This window comes from Malus sylvestris, chromosome 9 (genome assembly GCF_916048215.2).
Source record: "Malus sylvestris chromosome 9, drMalSylv7.2, whole genome shotgun sequence".
In the NCBI taxonomy this organism is placed as follows: domain Eukaryota; kingdom Viridiplantae; phylum Streptophyta; class Magnoliopsida; order Rosales; family Rosaceae; genus Malus; species Malus sylvestris.
This window is the reverse complement of record NC_062268.1, coordinates 21,978,169-21,997,000: the sequence shown is the minus strand read 5'-3', so window position 1 is coordinate 21,997,000 and position 18,832 is coordinate 21,978,169. Positions and strand designations below refer to the sequence as shown.

At 37.0% G+C, this 18,832-nt stretch overlaps 1 long non-coding RNA gene across 1 annotated transcript; it reads left to right on the top strand.

The window, feature by feature from the left end:
• The first annotated feature begins 263 nt into the window (after positions 1–263).
• LOC126582048 (uncharacterized) lies at positions 264–18,322 on the top strand. The gene is made up of 2 exons (XR_007609256.1): positions 264–352; positions 18,135–18,322. It is a non-coding gene; the product is annotated as an uncharacterized LOC126582048 (long non-coding RNA).
• The last annotated feature ends 510 nt before the right edge of the window (positions 18,323–18,832 follow it).

The window sequence follows — 18,832 nt, the reverse complement described above, 5'->3', positions numbered from 1 at the left end:
ATTTATAGAAATTTCCAAGGCCTAATTTTGAATATAATATTCCAGATGAAATAAGTCGTTTCTGCCAGGTGTTGACACGTGTCCTATTTGATGACTTTTCCAACTCATTTCAATTTTCGTTGAGTCACATGCTACGTGGAAAATTTATGTAATACATGAGCGTTGAAACTTTGATTTATCGGTCAACATTTATTTACTGAAATTTCGATGTCTACAATAACAAGGGGAAAAAAACCAGAGAGAACATAATGCACCCATCCACCCTTCACCATAACTCACCTATATCCATCCACCACCATAATTTACCACTCATCCATCAAACTACACCTTGTGCCGTAACAAAGAGAAGAAGGTGGACCCTTGGACGTGCTTGCCATTCAAGTTGGATTGTTGGAGCATTTTTAGATGTTTTCTTTCTTTTGTTTTCAATGTCTAAATTTGTTTATCTTTGCTTTGTAAGTATGAGGAACTAAACCCCCCTTAGCTAGGGGGAATTCGAAACCATGTTCATGCTTGCAATATGATTTGATTACCTTCAGTTGTGATTTCATAAGTTGTGAATTCAATTTGTTAAACTGCTTGATTGATAACTTATTCGTGTATGTTTATTAAGAGTGCACACTTAGTTTGCATACATGAATATGATGCTAGAGTATAAGGGAGTTTCACCTAATAGTTACAAACTTATATTCACAAGTAATGGAGGTCGCTTATAAACGATCGCGTTAAATAAATTCTTGGCAGGAGTTTCATGCTCATCATAGTAACGAATGCCTTGTCAATACTTATAGTTTTCATAATGCTTAATGATCTTTGATTGTATCTTTATTGTGCTGTTCACGTAAAGAACTTTTGAAGAATGCTTGAATTGTTGTATGCGCTTTCCCATCCAATTCAATAACTTAAGGAGAACTTGAAGGTTAATTTAAGCGGACTTAATTAACCTGGGGTATTGAGTTTCATGATTGATCGAAAGAACAACTGAAAATTGGTTTATGTGCAAGTATGTCATGTGTGGAGAAGAATCTCCTAGCTAGCCTTCCATCCATTTAATTTACTCAAATTCGTGCAGATTTCATTAGTTCTTTAAGTTACTTGTTTTGTTTTCAAATTTGTCAAAACCAAAACCCCCTTTACTTTAAAGTGTTTTATTAGTCAAAATCTGTTTTGATTTGTGTTTTTAGGTGTCCCAAAAGTGTGTTAGAGTCCAAATCTGCCCAGTTTATGTTTTAGGCAGATTTGAGCGTTTTTAGCTTGTTTTGAGTCCTTTGAGGTTGTTTTAAGTTCTTTGAGTCTAGTTTAGTGTTTTTAACTTTGTTTATATATTTTTAAGTCAGTTTAGAGGTTTTAGGAAGCCCTCTTAATCCCCAGTTTAGAACGATCCCTACTTGCATTTATACTACAATTGACAACAAGAGGGTTTAATTTGTGTGTTTAGTTAATTTTCGCATCAAATTTTTGGTGCCGTTGCCGGGGATTAGCAACTTTGCTAATCCCCAGTTGTTTCTTTTTCATGTTTTTTGTTTTAGTTACTGACTTTGTTTCTATTTGTGTCTTTTATTTTTACTTATGATATTTGATTTAGTTTTGTTTCCTTGATTTCAGGTCCTAGAGAAGTAAGACATGGATTTTGCTACCATTCAAGCTCAATTGGCAAAACTTACTTCTCAATTGTCACAATATGCCGAAAGGACCACAATGCAAAGTGTCCCTACATATGGTGTGTCCTATGGGCAAGGATATCCAACTCATCAATGTTCTCAATTCGCTGCGAATGAAGATGCTTGGGGTTATCAAGGTCATAACCAATCATAGGACAACATGTTTTCCAACGCTTACAATTCGGATTGGAGAGATTATTTAGATTACATGTGGGGAGAACCTCAACAATTCCAACAAGATGGGTATTGGCAGCAAGAAGAGGAGTTCTATTCAAGACCTATGCAGCCACCACAACAATCTGCCCAATTCAATTCAGGTACGTCTTTGGATAATGATATGTTTAATAAGTTACTCACCTCTTTGAACCAAGAAGTAGAAAATAGAAACAAAGAGATGCAAAATCAAGCCAAGAAGACGGGTGAATTGGAGAAGCAAATTGGGCAGATTATGGTGTTCATGGCACAAATTCAAGAGCAAAGTGAACTTTCCAACTCAACTATTGAAAATTTGAAGGAAGATTTTGAAATCCATGATGCTATCACTTTGGGAAGTGCTATGGAGGTTGGAGGTGAACCCAAGACATCCAAACCAAGCCAAAACATGGATGAACAACTGCTGCTTGAAGAAGAGGAGAATAACAAGGCCACGACAAGGGAAGAACCACCCTTGCCGCAACCCCATATGCCATCTATGTCGTCCACTACAACCAAGGTAAGCTTAAATTCAATTTGTCCTGACCCCGTTTCACCAAATGTCCTTATTCCTTGCAGGATCATGCAATCCAAGGAAGAAGAGGGTGAGAAAAGCATCTTCGAAACCTTTCCAACGAATCAAGAGCAAGAAGTGGATGGGGAATGTCTAGAATTCATCAAAGGAGATACACTTGAGACGAAAATTCCCAAAGAAGTTGGATTTTATGACACGGGACAAGTCATAACTTTCAAAACACCAAATCTGGCCAAGTCCCATATCCCTGCAACCTTCAAATAAGTGGTGTTCGTAATTGAGTTTGTGTTGGAGCAAGCAAGTAAGCCATTTTCTCCAACTTCGATTTTATTATATACTAACTTGCTGATTTTGATGATTCAGGTACCTACACTAGAATTTAAACCATTGCCGAATCACGTCAAGTATCACCTTCCATTCAAGGATCAATTCCATGCTATGGGCCCTATCCAAGTTTAGAAGGAAGTTTCGTCCGGCTGGAAGACGTTAAAGCAAGCGCTTCTTGGGAGGCAACCCATGTATTCAAATAAGGAAGATTTTTGAATTGCTCCATGATTGGTTTTGCATTCCTAAAAACCTTCCCTTTTTTGTAGTTTTATTTTGCCATGATTGTCATTTTTATTTATTGCTTGTTTAATTGTTTTTGATGTGGGTTTATTTTTAAAACACTGATAGATATGCAAGGTATTTTTACATTCATGTTCATGAAAAAAAGGAACATTAAGCAGAATAATACAAGAGGGAGCCTTCACAAAGGCTGCTTAGGAGAAGTCTCAGTAGTCGGCGGAGCCTCAGCAGTCGGCGGAGCCCCAGAAGGAGGAAGCATCGGAGGTTGATCATTTGGAGCTTCATTACGCGGTACAACCCCAGAAGACGAAGGTAAATGCTGTTGGAACAAACCCACAAACCTCTGATGATCAAGTAAAATTTGACTATCAGATTCCTGCATCTGGTTAATCTTCTTCTTCATGTTTGTAGCATAGTTATGTGCGAGCCTGTGCAACTGTTTATTCTCATGCTTGAGCCCTCTAATCTCCTGTTTGAGACTCATCACTTCAGCCGCCAATGATTCAACTTGATGGGTTCGAGCAAATAGGCTTTGGGCCATATTAGACACAGAACCTGCACACTGCACACTGAGAGCCAGAGAATCCTTAACAGCTAACTCATCAGACCGTTTGGCAAGTAGTCTGTTATCTTTGGGAATGACAAGGTTCCTGGCCACCACCGCAGCTGTCATATCATTCTTCATTACCGAATCCCCAACGGTAAGGGGACCAGTAGGGGAGATGAAGGATGGGCGCCATATGTTGTCTGGAGAAGGCGGGACTGCCTCTTCACCAAGGTTCAAGTCAAAACGACGGTCGGAGGGGCCAAACATTTTCAGAGGTGTTAAAGAAAGAAGAGGTCGGACAAGTCAAGATCGTAGAAGTGCAAGAAGGGAGTTTCTACAGGCGGAAATTCAAGTGTGCTTTGAACGTCCTGCGTACCTCTATAAAAATCATCACTCGACGGGATTTCAGAGATCGAAGGGGTGAGCTCAAAAATCGAAAAGGCCAACTCAAAAATCGAAGAGGTGCTAGCTTTCTCAAAAGCTGGGCTTGCTCAGAAACCACGGGCCAATCTTCTTTTTCAGATTTGTCCGCACTTGTCACATGTAACCTCTGCACTCGACGGGATTTCAGAGATCGAAGAGGCAAGCTCAGAACTCGAAGAGGCAAGCTCAAAAATCGGAGAGGCATCTGCTTTTCCAGACGTGTCAGCATCTGTCACATGTAAAGTCAGCTTTGCGAAAATCACGGGCAGTTTGTCGAAGCGCCGATTCCAGATATTGAAGAGGCACTTGCTTTTCCAGACATGTCAGTGTCTGTCACATTTACACTCAGCCTTGTGGAAATTACGGGCAATATGTCGAAGATCTCTTGTGAAGTAGAAAGCACGTGAAACTTACTATTAAATCATCCAACGGTTGCTGACAAGAGTGAAAGAATAGTACCGGTTATTAATTCCTATAAATGTCACCCTTCACCCTCCATTGCAAGGCAGACATACATAACCCTTCTTCTTCTCCGAGAATGCCTTTCCAACAAACCTTCTCGAGTCACTCAGTGTTCCTTATTCTTTGGGGTACCTCTGCAAACAACTCATCCAAAGCAAAAGTATTTCATATCATGAAGGTTGAAAGTAAGAGTATCTCATATCATGCTTTCTCCCTATCCTTCTCCTTGTCGTTATTTTGGGACAAGGACAAAGAAAGCAATCAGCTAGCACTTGGTATCAATCTTCCGATCTGGAAACGACTTCCTGGAACCCCTTCCTGATTGCTTACCTAGCCTTGCTCTCGAGTACTCATCTTCATCATTTTATGCTTCCTCTTCGTCTACCACATCTGCTTGGGGAATAGATAAGGGAAGTGAAAATGATACCTCGAAGCATGTGGAGACAATTTGCCAATTCATCCTCAGCTAGGGACAAGGAGAAAGAAAGCAAGAGGTGGGCACTTGGAAAGATTGAAGAAAGAAACAGACCAACACCTCTACCTCGTGCCTGCTTGCTATGCAGAAGAAACAAGCAGAGAAGAATGCAGACTGCACAATCAAATCAACCCAGCAGAAGAAGTCTAAATTGAAACCAAGGAACTCTCATATTCCTCGCTCAGAATTCCAGACCAATTCGAGATCAAAGCTGTGGAAAAACAACAAGATCATCTATCTCCAGAACCAGATTTGCGTTCTTAAACTCTACTCTGTCTAGTTTTTACTTTGCCATACTTGCCATGTTTATTCGTTGTTTGTTTGTTTGCTTGTTTTTGTGTGATTTTATGCTTGAAACATTGAGGACAATGTTTGATTTAAATGTGGGAGGGGTAACCATTGTTTTTCTGAAGGAAATTTTGTGAAAAAACATGTTCTTTTGAGCAACATCTATAGCATGCAATTAACATATTAAAGGCGGAATCATGCTTGTATGCACTCAAAAACAAAACTTTACCCATGAAATTCAAAGCCTAGTAGTTAGGTGAACCAAGACTCAACTCAAAACAAAGTGAGTTGAGAAATTTATACCTTTGTTAATTCCTCTTTGCATAAGCAAAGGATAATCACCCAAGAGATAGGGCTTTCATTCCTTGCTTCTTAGCTCCATGGATTTGGATGGAAGAATTGGTTTCTCCAAGTTCTCAAAGTTGAGAACCTCTAAGTCTCCAACCAAGGAAGGATTGATGAAGAAATGAGTGACCTAGAGGAAGTAAGATTGCTAGCTATGTTCCTCTAGGGTGGCCGGCCTCTTAGAGAGCCAAGAGAGCTTTTGTTCTCATCTTTTCTCCCAAAAGAAACCCCTAATGAAGAAAAGGCTATAAAGTCATATTTATACCTACCTTCATTGGAGTGGCAAACTTGTAATAAGTCCAAAACCCACTCCATTATCAATATGGCCGACCATAGGGTGTTATTGGGTTGTTTGGGCCTTTGTGAATATTTAGTCATTAAGTTGTCATACAACTTAAGTCAATGGGCTTGACGTTCGAAGCCCATTGGGCCTTAAGGCCCAAAACTAACCCTAGGTCTTTTAACGAACTTTATTCGTTTGATTAATTAACATATTAATTAATCCTTGCCATAAATAATTAAACCATTTAATTATTCTTACTCATTTCCGTTGTTTCTTCAATCTTTACCTTACACGGTGTACGATCCATTAGGTTCCTTTTAGCGAGGCAGTGGGCGATTAGAACTCTTTCAAATCGATTGTGAATTGAAACTTACTTTCAATTCTCCCTTTAGTGATTATACACGTTTAGGGCTTCCACAAACCATGAGTGACACCTAGCAGTATGTCATGGTTACCCAAGCTAATCAGAAGAGGTGGAGAACCTATTCAGTTTAGGATTACAATGCAATACAGTCTTTCTCTAATACAATACTCTTGACCACTTTGTTTGGATTGATAGTTTATTCATGTCTACTATCCAATGTGATTCATTTACTTATATGATTACCTTGAATGTGATTTGGAATGACTTCTTAAATCTCATTCATACTCTGGCCAGAGATTCTTAATCATATCATAGAGTATTCTCCTTTAAACGGTTTGAAGGTTAGAGATCCCTTGTTGCGCATTCACTTGCCTTCATGGCTAAGTGGCTTAACCCCAACTATGTCGTGGACACCCTCTGATGGAGTGACTTTGAAATACTTAAAGATCAAGGACTTAACCACAAGATAACTATGATGCCTTAGGTCAAAGGACTACTTTGCATTATCCCAACCATGAGTTCTCATGTGACATGAGTATGAGAACTCTTCGTTGATCGTGTTCAGTGGACTCATTCGCTATTGAGCACCTACATGTTTGTCTTGGTGTCAATCACACCAATGACTCGAGACCAGTCACTCTCCATGAGAGAAGACACAGCACGTACTGATCTTAACGGACTGTCAATGCCCAATTGGCAATCCTATGATCAGGAACGTTTAGGATATGTATACGAAAGAGAATGGTCTCATAAATCTAACTTGTTTAAATTACATTCTCCTAATTACATATTCCTTGGACTTATCGTTTAAGCATATAACATTTATATGGGACGGCTTAAAATAATAATCTTTGCCCTTGATATTAAACTAGATTAGTTTAACATGTGAAATGTCCGTAAAGTATCATCACATGATTGGTTTTAGGGCACATTTCCAACAATCTCCCACTTGCACTAGAGCCAATCAGCTTGGTCATCAGTGATGATACCTCTTCTTTAGTCATTTCAAAAATGGCTAAGTAGTAGGTCTAGACAATGGATATCTATATGTTATCCATAGAAGCAACCTTGAGAATAACGACGTCACCATTATACATGATTCTCAATCATGTGGTTCAGTCTCTCATTTGAGTTCGGATCTTGATGAGACCTTGATTCCCTGGCTTGAGCTATTGCCCCATTAGTGTCGTAGTGTCGGTACACTATAGACACTTTCTGGTTGGAACCGAATAGAGAGTTCATGAATGAACTTTCTCATCCAAACAACATTGTTGTAAGCTTCTATATGGCAATATATTTTGCGTTCACAATGGAACACACTAAAGTCATTACTTTTAATGTTTCCATCCAAATATCTCTTTAGTCATAATAAAGAGATATCTGATTATCTCTTCATTCATAATGAAGAAACATCCAATGATGGATTAGATTCATAATCTAATACATTTACGCTTCTATTACGTTATTCTAATTCTTCCTCATTCTTTGAGGAATCTATCCTTTAGTATTTCTTAAATACTTAAGGACTCACTTGACATTTGCCATGGTTCTGATCCTGGGCTTGCACTGATATCGTCTTGTACCTTTCTAGGTACAACTCATATCAATGTTTACATACAATATGAAATACATAAATCACTTTTCTGCGTATGCATAAAGGATTCTATTTACGCATTATTTCTTTGGGAGTCAAAGGGTATGTTCCCTTTGAGAAGAGCTACCTCCTAGTCTTACTAGAGTTGTTCTTCTGATTGAAGTTTATCATCATATGAGAAACTTCCTAGCATCTTTTGTCTATCATTAGGGCTTGATATAATCCAATTATATCCTGAAATCTATCATTATAGATTTACATCCCATGTTTATAGACTATGTCTCCCATATACATTCTATCGTTATAGAATGTTTAAAGTCATAACTTTAACGAAGAAGTATTCTTTTTCATTTCCAAAATTAATATATCATATATTTGTATATATATATTCAAATTTAGGAACATGATTAACTCCCACTAATCTTTTGTAAACCTAGTAAACAAAGGATTCATTTACATCTTTATGAGAAATCAAACGATTTGATCTTTCTCTCATAAGACGTTTATAGCTCCCACTAGCTTGCTAAGATCCATGATGGATGGATCTCTACAACTTACATGTCTTGTGATTCATAGTTTTAGACATATATTATCAAGACTATCTTAATAATGGTTTCGGAAACCCATATTATGTCCAAACATTGAATCACCATTTAGTTGTAGCTAGCAATCTTCGAATTAATTGAAACCAAGACTACGTCAAAGATGGTTTCTTCCAAGTCAACCAATCTCTTTAGTTGTAGTCACCTTAAGCCACCAATTAGCTATAAAGGTTTCATTATTTCGGGTCAAATGGTACTTTACCATTTCCTTGAGTATATGTCGTATATACACTTAACGTAGTCATAAGGATTTTCATTCTTATTTTTTTTCGAATTAAGAGGTGTAACTCTATGACATAGTCATAAAGTTCAAACCATTCAACTGAGACAGTTTATAAATCCTTCTCGACTACCTTGGAGCTTGTGTCGTAGGAACTAGGTTGTTATATTTGTTGATTATCATCTTGTCTCTCAAAGAACCCATTCTTTGAGTTCAATCTCTCGTTCATTTGTGTTAGGCAAATCATATTGTAGGATTACAATGAACTACCCAACAAACAACATTTGTTAGTTGGCTTATAAAAGTGATATCGAAATGTTAATTTAAGGATACCCACAAGATAATTCTTTAAACAAATATTGCTTATTAGCACACAACCCCAAATCTTAACATGATTAAGATTTGTCTTTCTTTCCAACTATATCCTATGGAGTCATGAAAATTTTGGAAGATCTTCTAATTGACAATCATATTGTCTTAGAAGTATATATCCTATATATGGGCAATTGATAACATCCAACGAACTAAATCTTATTTCGAGTTCGTTCTTCTCTTAATGGAGAAATCCATTATCATATGATGCTTCTTTCCTTGATATCTTTCAAGGAAACTGTTCTAAAGTGTTTACCTTTCCTTGGATCAAATCTAAGGAGGTAAATACTTTAGACATCTTACTCATCAACTTACATTTCTTGAATTCTTTGAAACCTTTTGCAAAGTATTCGGACTTGTGTTTATTCAAAATAAATGATAGTCCAACCGAGAGCGATCTTCGGTGAATGTCATACAACATGAGTAGTATTATGTTGTGGACAAGTGCCACTAACATCTAAGTGAATTAACCTCAACAACTTTGTGATTCTTTCTTCCTTTCCAAAAGAATAAAGATTCGAACATTTCACCTCTATACAATTTTAATAAGAAGGTATTGGATCCGGATTTAATGATCCAAAGCATCCATCTATGACCAACTCGTAATTTATGTTTTAGAGGTATCACAACTCAGTTGGGATTAGTCACTATCTTGCAACCTTTTGGGTTTTAAGCATCGTTATTTTCTAAACAGTTAACACTACCATATCATCTCTACTATAGAGACAATCAATTAGATTACAATAATCTAATCATTCATTAATAAAGAACAATGTTTTGTCAAACAAAACATTCATCCATCCCTTATAGTGATGGAATTAAGTTCCTTAAAATTGGAATGTAAAGACAATCTATGGTTTTTCCAATTTCTTTGGTAGTTCATATGAGGAAGTAAGTACCATCTGCTTTCGTAGAGATCTACATTTGATTCACGTTCCGAATGTGAAGTACTTTCTCTTCTCTCCTTAATCTTCTACTTTTTATTAGCCACACTTTTACAACGATTGTAAAACATAGTTACTAATACGGAATCAAGCATTCAAGTAGAAGAACCAACTGTTTTGAACTTTTCAAGAACAATTTACAACACCTTCGAAATATGTGTTCTTGACACTTGCAAGACATTTCTTACAAATACCCCTTCCAATGTCCATCCTTTCATAAAGAAAGTTTGTTCCCTTGGAGTTTATTTCGCTTTCTTCATTTGACTTCTCCTTTGACTACAATAGTCATGATCCCTAAACTCCCACTATCTCTCTTGAAACTTATTTCAATTGTGTTATACACATCAAACGATTTGAAGAGTGTGTGGTTATTGTTCACTATATAGTTTACAATAAACTTAGTGAACCATTTGGATAGGGACACAAAGGTGAAGTCCTTGCCTAGTTTCCGTTTCTAGAAGTGGTTTAACACTTCAACACTCAATGATTCAAAATCATCATAAGTCCATGTTGATGGACTATTTTTGTCAACCAACCATTATGTTCTAAACATAATTACAAACTTTCAAGAGTTGTTCAAGGCAACTTTCATTTCTTCATACAACAATTTGTAAGTGAAGAATCATGGCACATAAAGTGTCCATGCCCTTGTGCTTTCTTCTCAAGTTCTTTGTTCATTTAATAAAGAAACAAGCACTAGTGTTTGCATTAGCTAAGGGTTGTTCAAAGCAACTCTTATTTCTTCATACAACGATTTGTAAGTGAAGAACTATGACATTAAAAGTGTTGTCCTCTTTATGATAGACTTATCTAACATGTTCTTCCAATGATACATTATCAATAGGAAGATTGTGAGGATTAGACTACTTAGGTACATATACAATCCATTTAAGACAATCTTTGGGATTGTGGTACCAAGTCCGGAAACTAAAGCATTCGGCTTTTCTTTGTCAAGTTTTGGATAGCGTTTGCAAATATATACCTTTGTTGATTCCTCTTTGCATAAGCAAAGGATAATCACCCAAGAGATAGGGTCTTCATTCCTTGCTTCTTAGCTCCATGGATTTGGATGGAAGAATTGGTTTCTCCAAGTTCTCAAAGTTGAGAACCTCTAAGTCTCCACACCAAGGAAGGATTGATGAAGAAAAGGCTATAAAGTCATATTTATACCTACCTTCATTGGAGTGGCAAACTTGTAATAAGTCCAAAACCCACTCCATTATCAATATGGCCGGCCATAGGGTGTTATTGGGTTGTTTAGGCCTTTGTGAATATTTAGTCATTAAGTGGTCATACAACTTAAGTCAATGGGCTTGACGTTCGAATCCCATTGGGCCTTAAGGCCCAAAACTAACCCTAGGTCTTTTAACGAACTTTATTCGTTTGATTAATTAACATATTAATTAATCCTTGCCATAAATAATTATACCATTTAATTATTCTTACTCATCTCCGTTGTTTCTTCAATCTTTACCTTACACGGTGTACGATCCATTAGGTTCTTTTTAGCGAGGCAGTGGGCGATTAGAACTCTTTCAAATCGATTGTGAATTGAAACTTACTTTCAATTCTCCCTTTCGTGATTATACACGTTTAGGGCTTCCACAAACTGATCGGATCATATTTATATATATTTTTACTTCAAATTCACTCGTCTTTTCTTAGTTAATTCCTTATATTTTTGAACTATTTACGTTATTTTTGTGTTTATAGGATTTGTTATGCAAAGAAAATAAAAATGGCACAAATGAGTTTTAAATAATAAATTCGTCAAAAAGTAAGATTTGTTTTAGTTTAAGTATTAATTCTTATCCCTTCCACCTTTAGTTTAAAATAAGTAATTGATCCAAGTTTTATATTTTGTTATGCATACACACACATATAAATAGACACACACACGTTGTTCTCTACTTTTGATATAGTAAATATGCATGCAGGTGCTTTTCGAGCTGGAGGTGTGAGGAAGAAAATGAGCACTTGGGGATCAGAAAAGAGAAAAATAATAAAAAGCTTTGCAGAGTGTGGTAGGTGAAAGGCACAGAAGGAATAAAAAAAACTGCACTTGCAGCATTAGTGTGGTGGGTGAGGCATTAGCCTCGGGAGAGAAAAGAATAAACAAGACCTTGCAGCCTTGGCAGTGGGGGGAACGAAATAAGCTGCCTTTGGCAGCAGATAGCAGGGAGAATGGGGAGAGATAGAAGGGAGGACGCTGCTTTGGCAGCGTGAGAAACCAAGAGGAGAGCAGAGGCTGCCATTTGGCAGCTTGAGCCTTGACTGACGGGAACTGGGGAGAGACACGGGCTGCCACGGGGCAGCGTGCGGAGAAGAAAAGAAGGGAAGCAAGTCAGGGACTTGCCAGGCAGAAACGAGAAAGGAAAGAAGCTCAGAGGGGAAGCTGCAGGAAAGGAGAGGGCGCCAGCGAGGCGCAGTTCACACGGGCACGAACGCAGCAGATCACCTTCTTTCGGTTTAATCTTTCTAAATTTCTATTTTATTTCTGTTTTAATAATGTGTAATTAAATTTATTTTGGCTAGAGGTTAATTCGAAACCATGAATATATTTGTAATATGAATTGATTACCTTCAGTTGTGATTTATAAGTTGTGAATTCAATTTACTTATCCGTTCGTATAAAAACTGATTTGTGTATGTTGGTTGAGAGTGCACGCTTAATTTTCATGCATGAATTTGACGCTAGAATATAAGGGAGTTTCACCTAATCGTTATGAACTTATATTCACAAGTAGTGAAGGTTGCTAGTCACAATCACGTTAAGTAAATTCTTGGCATAAGTTTCATGCAAATCATAGTAACGAGTGTCTCGTCAATGCTTATGTTTTTCATAGAACTTAATGATTCTTGCTTGTATCTCTATTATGCAACTCATGTAGGGAACTTGTAGGGAATGTTTTGGGTTGTCGTATGCAATCATCCAACCCAATAACTTGTGGAAAAACTGAGGGTTAATTAGTGCAATTCACGGTTAATTTGGGGCATTGAGTATTAATAGCTTATCGAAAAGCAACTGAAAATCAATTCATGTTCAAGTGTGTCATGTGTGAAGAATGGATCTCTAGCTAATCCATCAACCATATATTTAGTTTTACTTTTTATCTCAATCACAACCAAAACCAATACCCCCCATTTATTTTCTTGTATCAAAGTGTGCTTAAGTTTGTTTTGAACTCTTTGAGTCTAGTTTAGTGTTTTAAAGCCTACTTTTGTGTTTTTAAGTTTCTTCTTATATTTTTGAGTCAAGTGAGAGGTTATTAGCAAGCCCTCCTAATCCCCGGCCTAGAACGATACCCTACTTACATCTATACTACAATTGTCAAAAAGAGGGTTTAATTTGTGTGTTAACATATTTCTCGCATCACAAACCATGAGTGACACCTAGCAGTATGTCATGGTTACCCAAGCTAATCAGAAAAGGTGGAGAACCTATTCAGTTTAGGATTACAATGCAATACGGTATTTCTCTAATACAATACTCTTGACCGCATTGTTTGGATTGATAGTTTATTCATGTCTACTATCCAATGTGATTCATTTACTTATATGATTACCTTGAATGTGATTTGGAATGACTTCCTAAATCTCATTCATACTTTGGCCAGAGATTCTTAATCATATCATAGAGTATTCTCCTTCAAACGATTTGAAGGTTAGAGATCCCTTGTTGCGCATTCACTTGCCTCCATGGCTAAGTGGCTTAACCCCAACTATGTCGTGGACACCCTCTGATGGAGTGACTTTGACATAGTCAAAGATCAAGGACTTAACCACAAGACAACTATGATGCCTCAGGTCAAAGGACTACTTTGCATTATCCCAACCATGAGTTCTCATGTGACATGAGTATGAGAACTCCTCGTTGATCATGTTCAGTGGACTCATTCGCTATTGAGCACCTACATGCTTGTCTTGGTGTCAATCACACCAATGACTCGAGACCAGTCACTCTCCATGAGAGAAGACACAACACGTACTGATCTTAACGGACTATCAATGCCCAATTGGCAATCCTATGATCAGGAACGTTTAGGATATGTATACAAAAGAGAATGGTCTCATAAATCTAACTTGTTTAAATTACATTCTCCTAATTACATATTCCTTGGACTTATCATTTAAGCATATAACATTTATATGAGACGGCTTAAAACAATAATCTTTGCCCTTGATATTAAACTAGATTAGTTTAACATGTGAAATGTCCGTAAAGTATCATCACATGATTGGTTTTAGGGCACATTTCCAACATTTGCATGAAATTCGTAGGAGTTTATCACCCATTACTTCTAGTGTTGTTCCTTGTTGTTTTAAGTGTTTTTAAGCTGTTTTGGAGTGTTTTAGCGTGTTTTGACATAAAAATCCAAAAATCTCATAAAAATTTGAAAAATTGTTTTGAAAACCCAAAAAGAGTTGTTTTTGTATGTTTATTTGTGTCTTAGGGTACCTTCCAACACAATGATGAGGATTTGGTTTTTAATTACATGAATGTTAAAGAGAGTTATAAACATGGATGAAAATTTGATTTACTCTTTGGTGTATGCTTGGTTGTGGTTATAATTTATGAATTCACATGCAATCATAAAGGAAAATCAGTTTTGTAACATGCTTGAAAGAAGGAACTCAAATGTACGTTACAACCTTGTGAGACTTGAGCCTAAACGTTTATTTGGAGAGTTAATAATCTATGCATCATTGTTTTCTAAAGTCGTTGCATGATCTCATTATTCTTTGCTTGTTGGTACTTAGAAGGTGTTTCATCATTTAGTTCCAAATGCTAGAACTCATGCCTATTTCATTCAAAACATGCTATTGATTTGCATAACACATTTTCAAGATGAAGTTGTGTAGTGACCACCAAAGCCAAATTGCCGTGCCCTTATTTCATTATGTGTTTAAGTTTAACCCCGTTGAGCCTTGTTAAGCCTATGTTCTTTGTTAATCCACACTATCCTTACCTAGCCTAGTTTTAGGACCATCCATACCCTTGTTCTTGAAGCATAGTAAAGCATGACTTAAAATGAACTCTTTTTTGATCAATGTATTGCAGAAAGCAAGTGTGGGGGAAGTGATTCTTATGTGTGTGTGTGTGTGCCAAAGTCCTTAATAAGGCACGGGTAGAAAAAAAAAAAAAAAGAGTGAAAAGAAAAAAGTTTGTTAAGAAAAGGGTCCAAAACATTGAATTCGGCCCTAAGTGTGTTGGAAATATGCCCTAAAACCAATCATATGATGATACTTTACGGACATTTCACATGTTAAACTAATCTAGTTTAATATCAAGGGCAAAGATTATTGTTTTAAGCCGTCTCATATAAATGTTATATGCTTAAACGATAAGTCCAAGGAATATGTGATTGGGAGAATGCAATCTAAAGAAGTTAGATTCATGAGACCATTCTTTCGTAGACACATCCTAAACGTTCCTGATCATAGGATTGCCAATTGGGGATTGACAGTCCGTTAAGATCAGTACGTGATGTGTCTTCTCTCAGGGAGAGTGACTAGTCTCGAGTAATTGATGTGTGTGACATCAAGACAAGTACGTAGGTGCTCAATAGAGAATGAGTCCACTGAACACGATCAAAGAAGAGTTCTCATATTCATGTCACATGAGAACTTATGGTTGGGATAATGCAAAGTAGTCCTTTGACCTGAGGCATCACAGTTGTCTTGTGGTTAAGTCCTTGATCTTTGATTATGTAAAAGTCACTCCATTTGGAGGGTGTCCACGGCATCGTTGGGGTTAAGCCACTTAGCCATGGAGACAAGTGAATGCGCAACAAGGGATCTCTAACCTTCAAACCGTTTGAGGGAGAATACTCTATGATATGATTTAGAATCTCTGGCGCCAGAGTATGAATGAGATTTAGGAAGTCGTTCCAAATCACATTCAAGGTAATCATATAAGCACACGAATCACATTGGATAGTAGACATGAATAAATAAACTATCAAACCAAACAATGTGGTCAAGAGTATTGTATTAGAGAAAGACCGTATTGCATTTGTAGTCCTAAACTGAATAGGTTCTCCACCTCTTCTGATTAGCTTGGGTAACCATGATATGCTGCTAGGTGTCACTCATGGTTTGTGGAAGCCCTAAACGTGTATAATCACTAAATGGAGAATTGAAAGTAAGTTTCAATTCACAATCGATTTGAAATGGTTTTAATCGCCCACTGCCTCGCTAAAAGGAACCTAATGGATCGTACACCGTGTAAGGTGGAGATTGAAGAAACAATGGAGATGAGTAAGAATAATTAAATGGTTTAATTATTTATGGCAAGGATTAATTAATATGTTAATTAATCAAACGAATAAGTTCGTTAAATACCTCGGGATAGTTTTGGACCTTAAGGCCCAATGGGCTTCGAACGTCAAACCCATTAACTTAAGTTGTATGACAACTTAATGAATAATGATTCACAAAGGCCCAATTAGTCCAAAAATATCCCAATGGCCGGCCATATTAGAGATGGAGTGGGTTTTGGACTTATTTACAAGTTTGCCACTCCAATGAATTAAGGTATAAATATGACTTTATAGCCAAAATTCATTTAGGGTTTCTTTTGGAGAAAATTGGAGAGAACATGTCTCTCCCTTTCTCTCTAAAGAGGCCGGCCACCCTTGGAGGGTGTATCTAGCAATCCTACTACTCCAAAGTCACTCATTTCTTCTCCAATCTAACCTTGGTGAAGATACTTAGAGGTTCTCAATTTTGGGAACTTGGAGAAACTTTTCATCAATCCAAATCCATAGATTTTAGATGCAAGGAATGAAGGCCCTCTCTATGGGTGATTAGCCTTTGCTTATGCAAAGAGGAATCTACAAAGGTATGATTTCAACTCACTTTGTTTTGAGTTGAGTTTTGGTTCACCAATCTACTAGGCTTTGAATTTCATGGGTAATGTTTTGTTTTTGAGTGCATGCAAGCATGATTCCGCCTTTAATTGTTAATTGCATGCTGTATGATGTTGCTCAAATGAACATGTTTTTCACAAAATCTTCCTTCAAAGTGTTACATGAATCTTCCCTTTGTATTTAAAAGTTGATTATGCATTCTAAAGTGAATTCCAAGTGTCTATTTCATTGCTTTACTTGCTATCGCTTTAAGAACGTTTGTTATTCCTATCCTTTCTTTATTAGCCATTACCCCCAAGCCCTATTACAACCCTTGACTTCAATCTTGAGTGTTGTGTGTTTCAATTTATGGAGTTCGAAATTGGTATGAGCATATGGTGTCACTGGTTCTCGCATCTAAGTAGTAGCATTCCATTCATGAGATCATATCTAAACATGCTTAATAACTCTAGAAAATTGCTTTCTTTGTTATAACATATGTTACTCATAGTCTTTCGTGTTTACATTAATCTTCTCACATATACTAGTGTAGGGTGTGTGGTCAGAAAATGTGTGTGAAAATAGATAGTATCTTGTAAGGAATCGAGCAAATTCTCTAAGGCATGTTACTACATTCAAAACATTGTTTTAATTGGTTAATTGTGAACTAGTAAGTAGTGGCTGTGATTTAGTTTGTGCTCAAGTGTGAAGATAACCAAAATCTGTGGGAATGATGATTTTTAACATGTCATGTGCATTGGAAATCCCTGAGGCAAATGTTGGAAGGTTAGGTTGTGTTTTGTTTCGTTTTGTTTCTTTTGTTTTGCTCGAGGACTAGCAAAAGCTAAGTGTGGGGGAATTTGATATGAGCATATTTATGGAACTTAGTGAGCTTGTTTGTTGGCATTTACTTAGTTTATTCTAGTTATTTATGTACTTTAAGCTATTTTCGTGTGTTTGTAGGTTCAAATAACAAAGTTGGCGACAAAGTGCTATTTGGAGCACTTTGGAGCATTTTTGGGCCAAGATTAGATAATGCAAGCATGGAGACATGAGGATGGATGTTTTTGAAGATTAGAAGGCTAGAAATCAGCATGTGTGTGTGCAAGTGTGTTGACCTATAACTACAAACACTCATCCACTACACCCATTACATCCACTCATTACCAAAACTACACCCATTACATCCACTCATTACCACAACACTCATCACTACCACCTTAATTAGATGGTGGTCCTCTCCCTAGCCTATAAATATATCCACCCTTCACCATAACAAGGGGGAAAAAAACCAGAGAGAACATAATCCACCCATCCACCCTTCACCATAACTCACCTATATCCATCCACCACCATAATTTACCACTCATCCATCAAACCACACCTTGTGCCGCAACAAAGACAAGAAGGAGGACCCTTAGACGTGCTTGCCATTCAAGTTGGATTGTTGGAACGTTTTTAGGTGTTTTCTTTCTTTTGTTTTCAATGTCTAAATTTGTTTATCTTTGCTTTGTAAGTATGAGGAACTAAACCCCCCTTAGCTAGGGGGGAATTCGAAACCATGTTCATGCTTGCAATATGATTTGATTACCTTCAATTGTGATTTCATAAGTTGTGAATTCAATTTGTTTAACTGCTTGATTGATAACTTATTCGTGTATGTTTATTAAGAGTGCACACTTAGTTTGCATGCATGAATATGATGCTAGAGTATAAGGGAGTTTTGCCTAATAGTTACAAACTTATATTCACAAGTAGTGGAGGTCGCTTATAAATGATCGCGTTAAATAAATTCTTGGCAGGAGTTTCATGCTCATCATAGTAACGAATGCCTTGTCAATACTTATAGTTTTCATAATGCTTAATGATCTTTGATTGTATCTTTATTGTGCTGTTCATGTAAGGAACTTTTGAAGAATGCTTGAATTGTTGTATGCACTTTCCCATCCAATTCAATAACTTAAGGAGAACTTGAAGGTTAATTTAAGCGGACTTAATTAACCTGGGGTGTTGAGTTTCATGATTGATCGAAAGAACAACTGAAAATTGGTTTATGTGCAAGTATGTCATGTGTGGAGAAGAACCTCCTAGCTAGCCTTCCATCCAT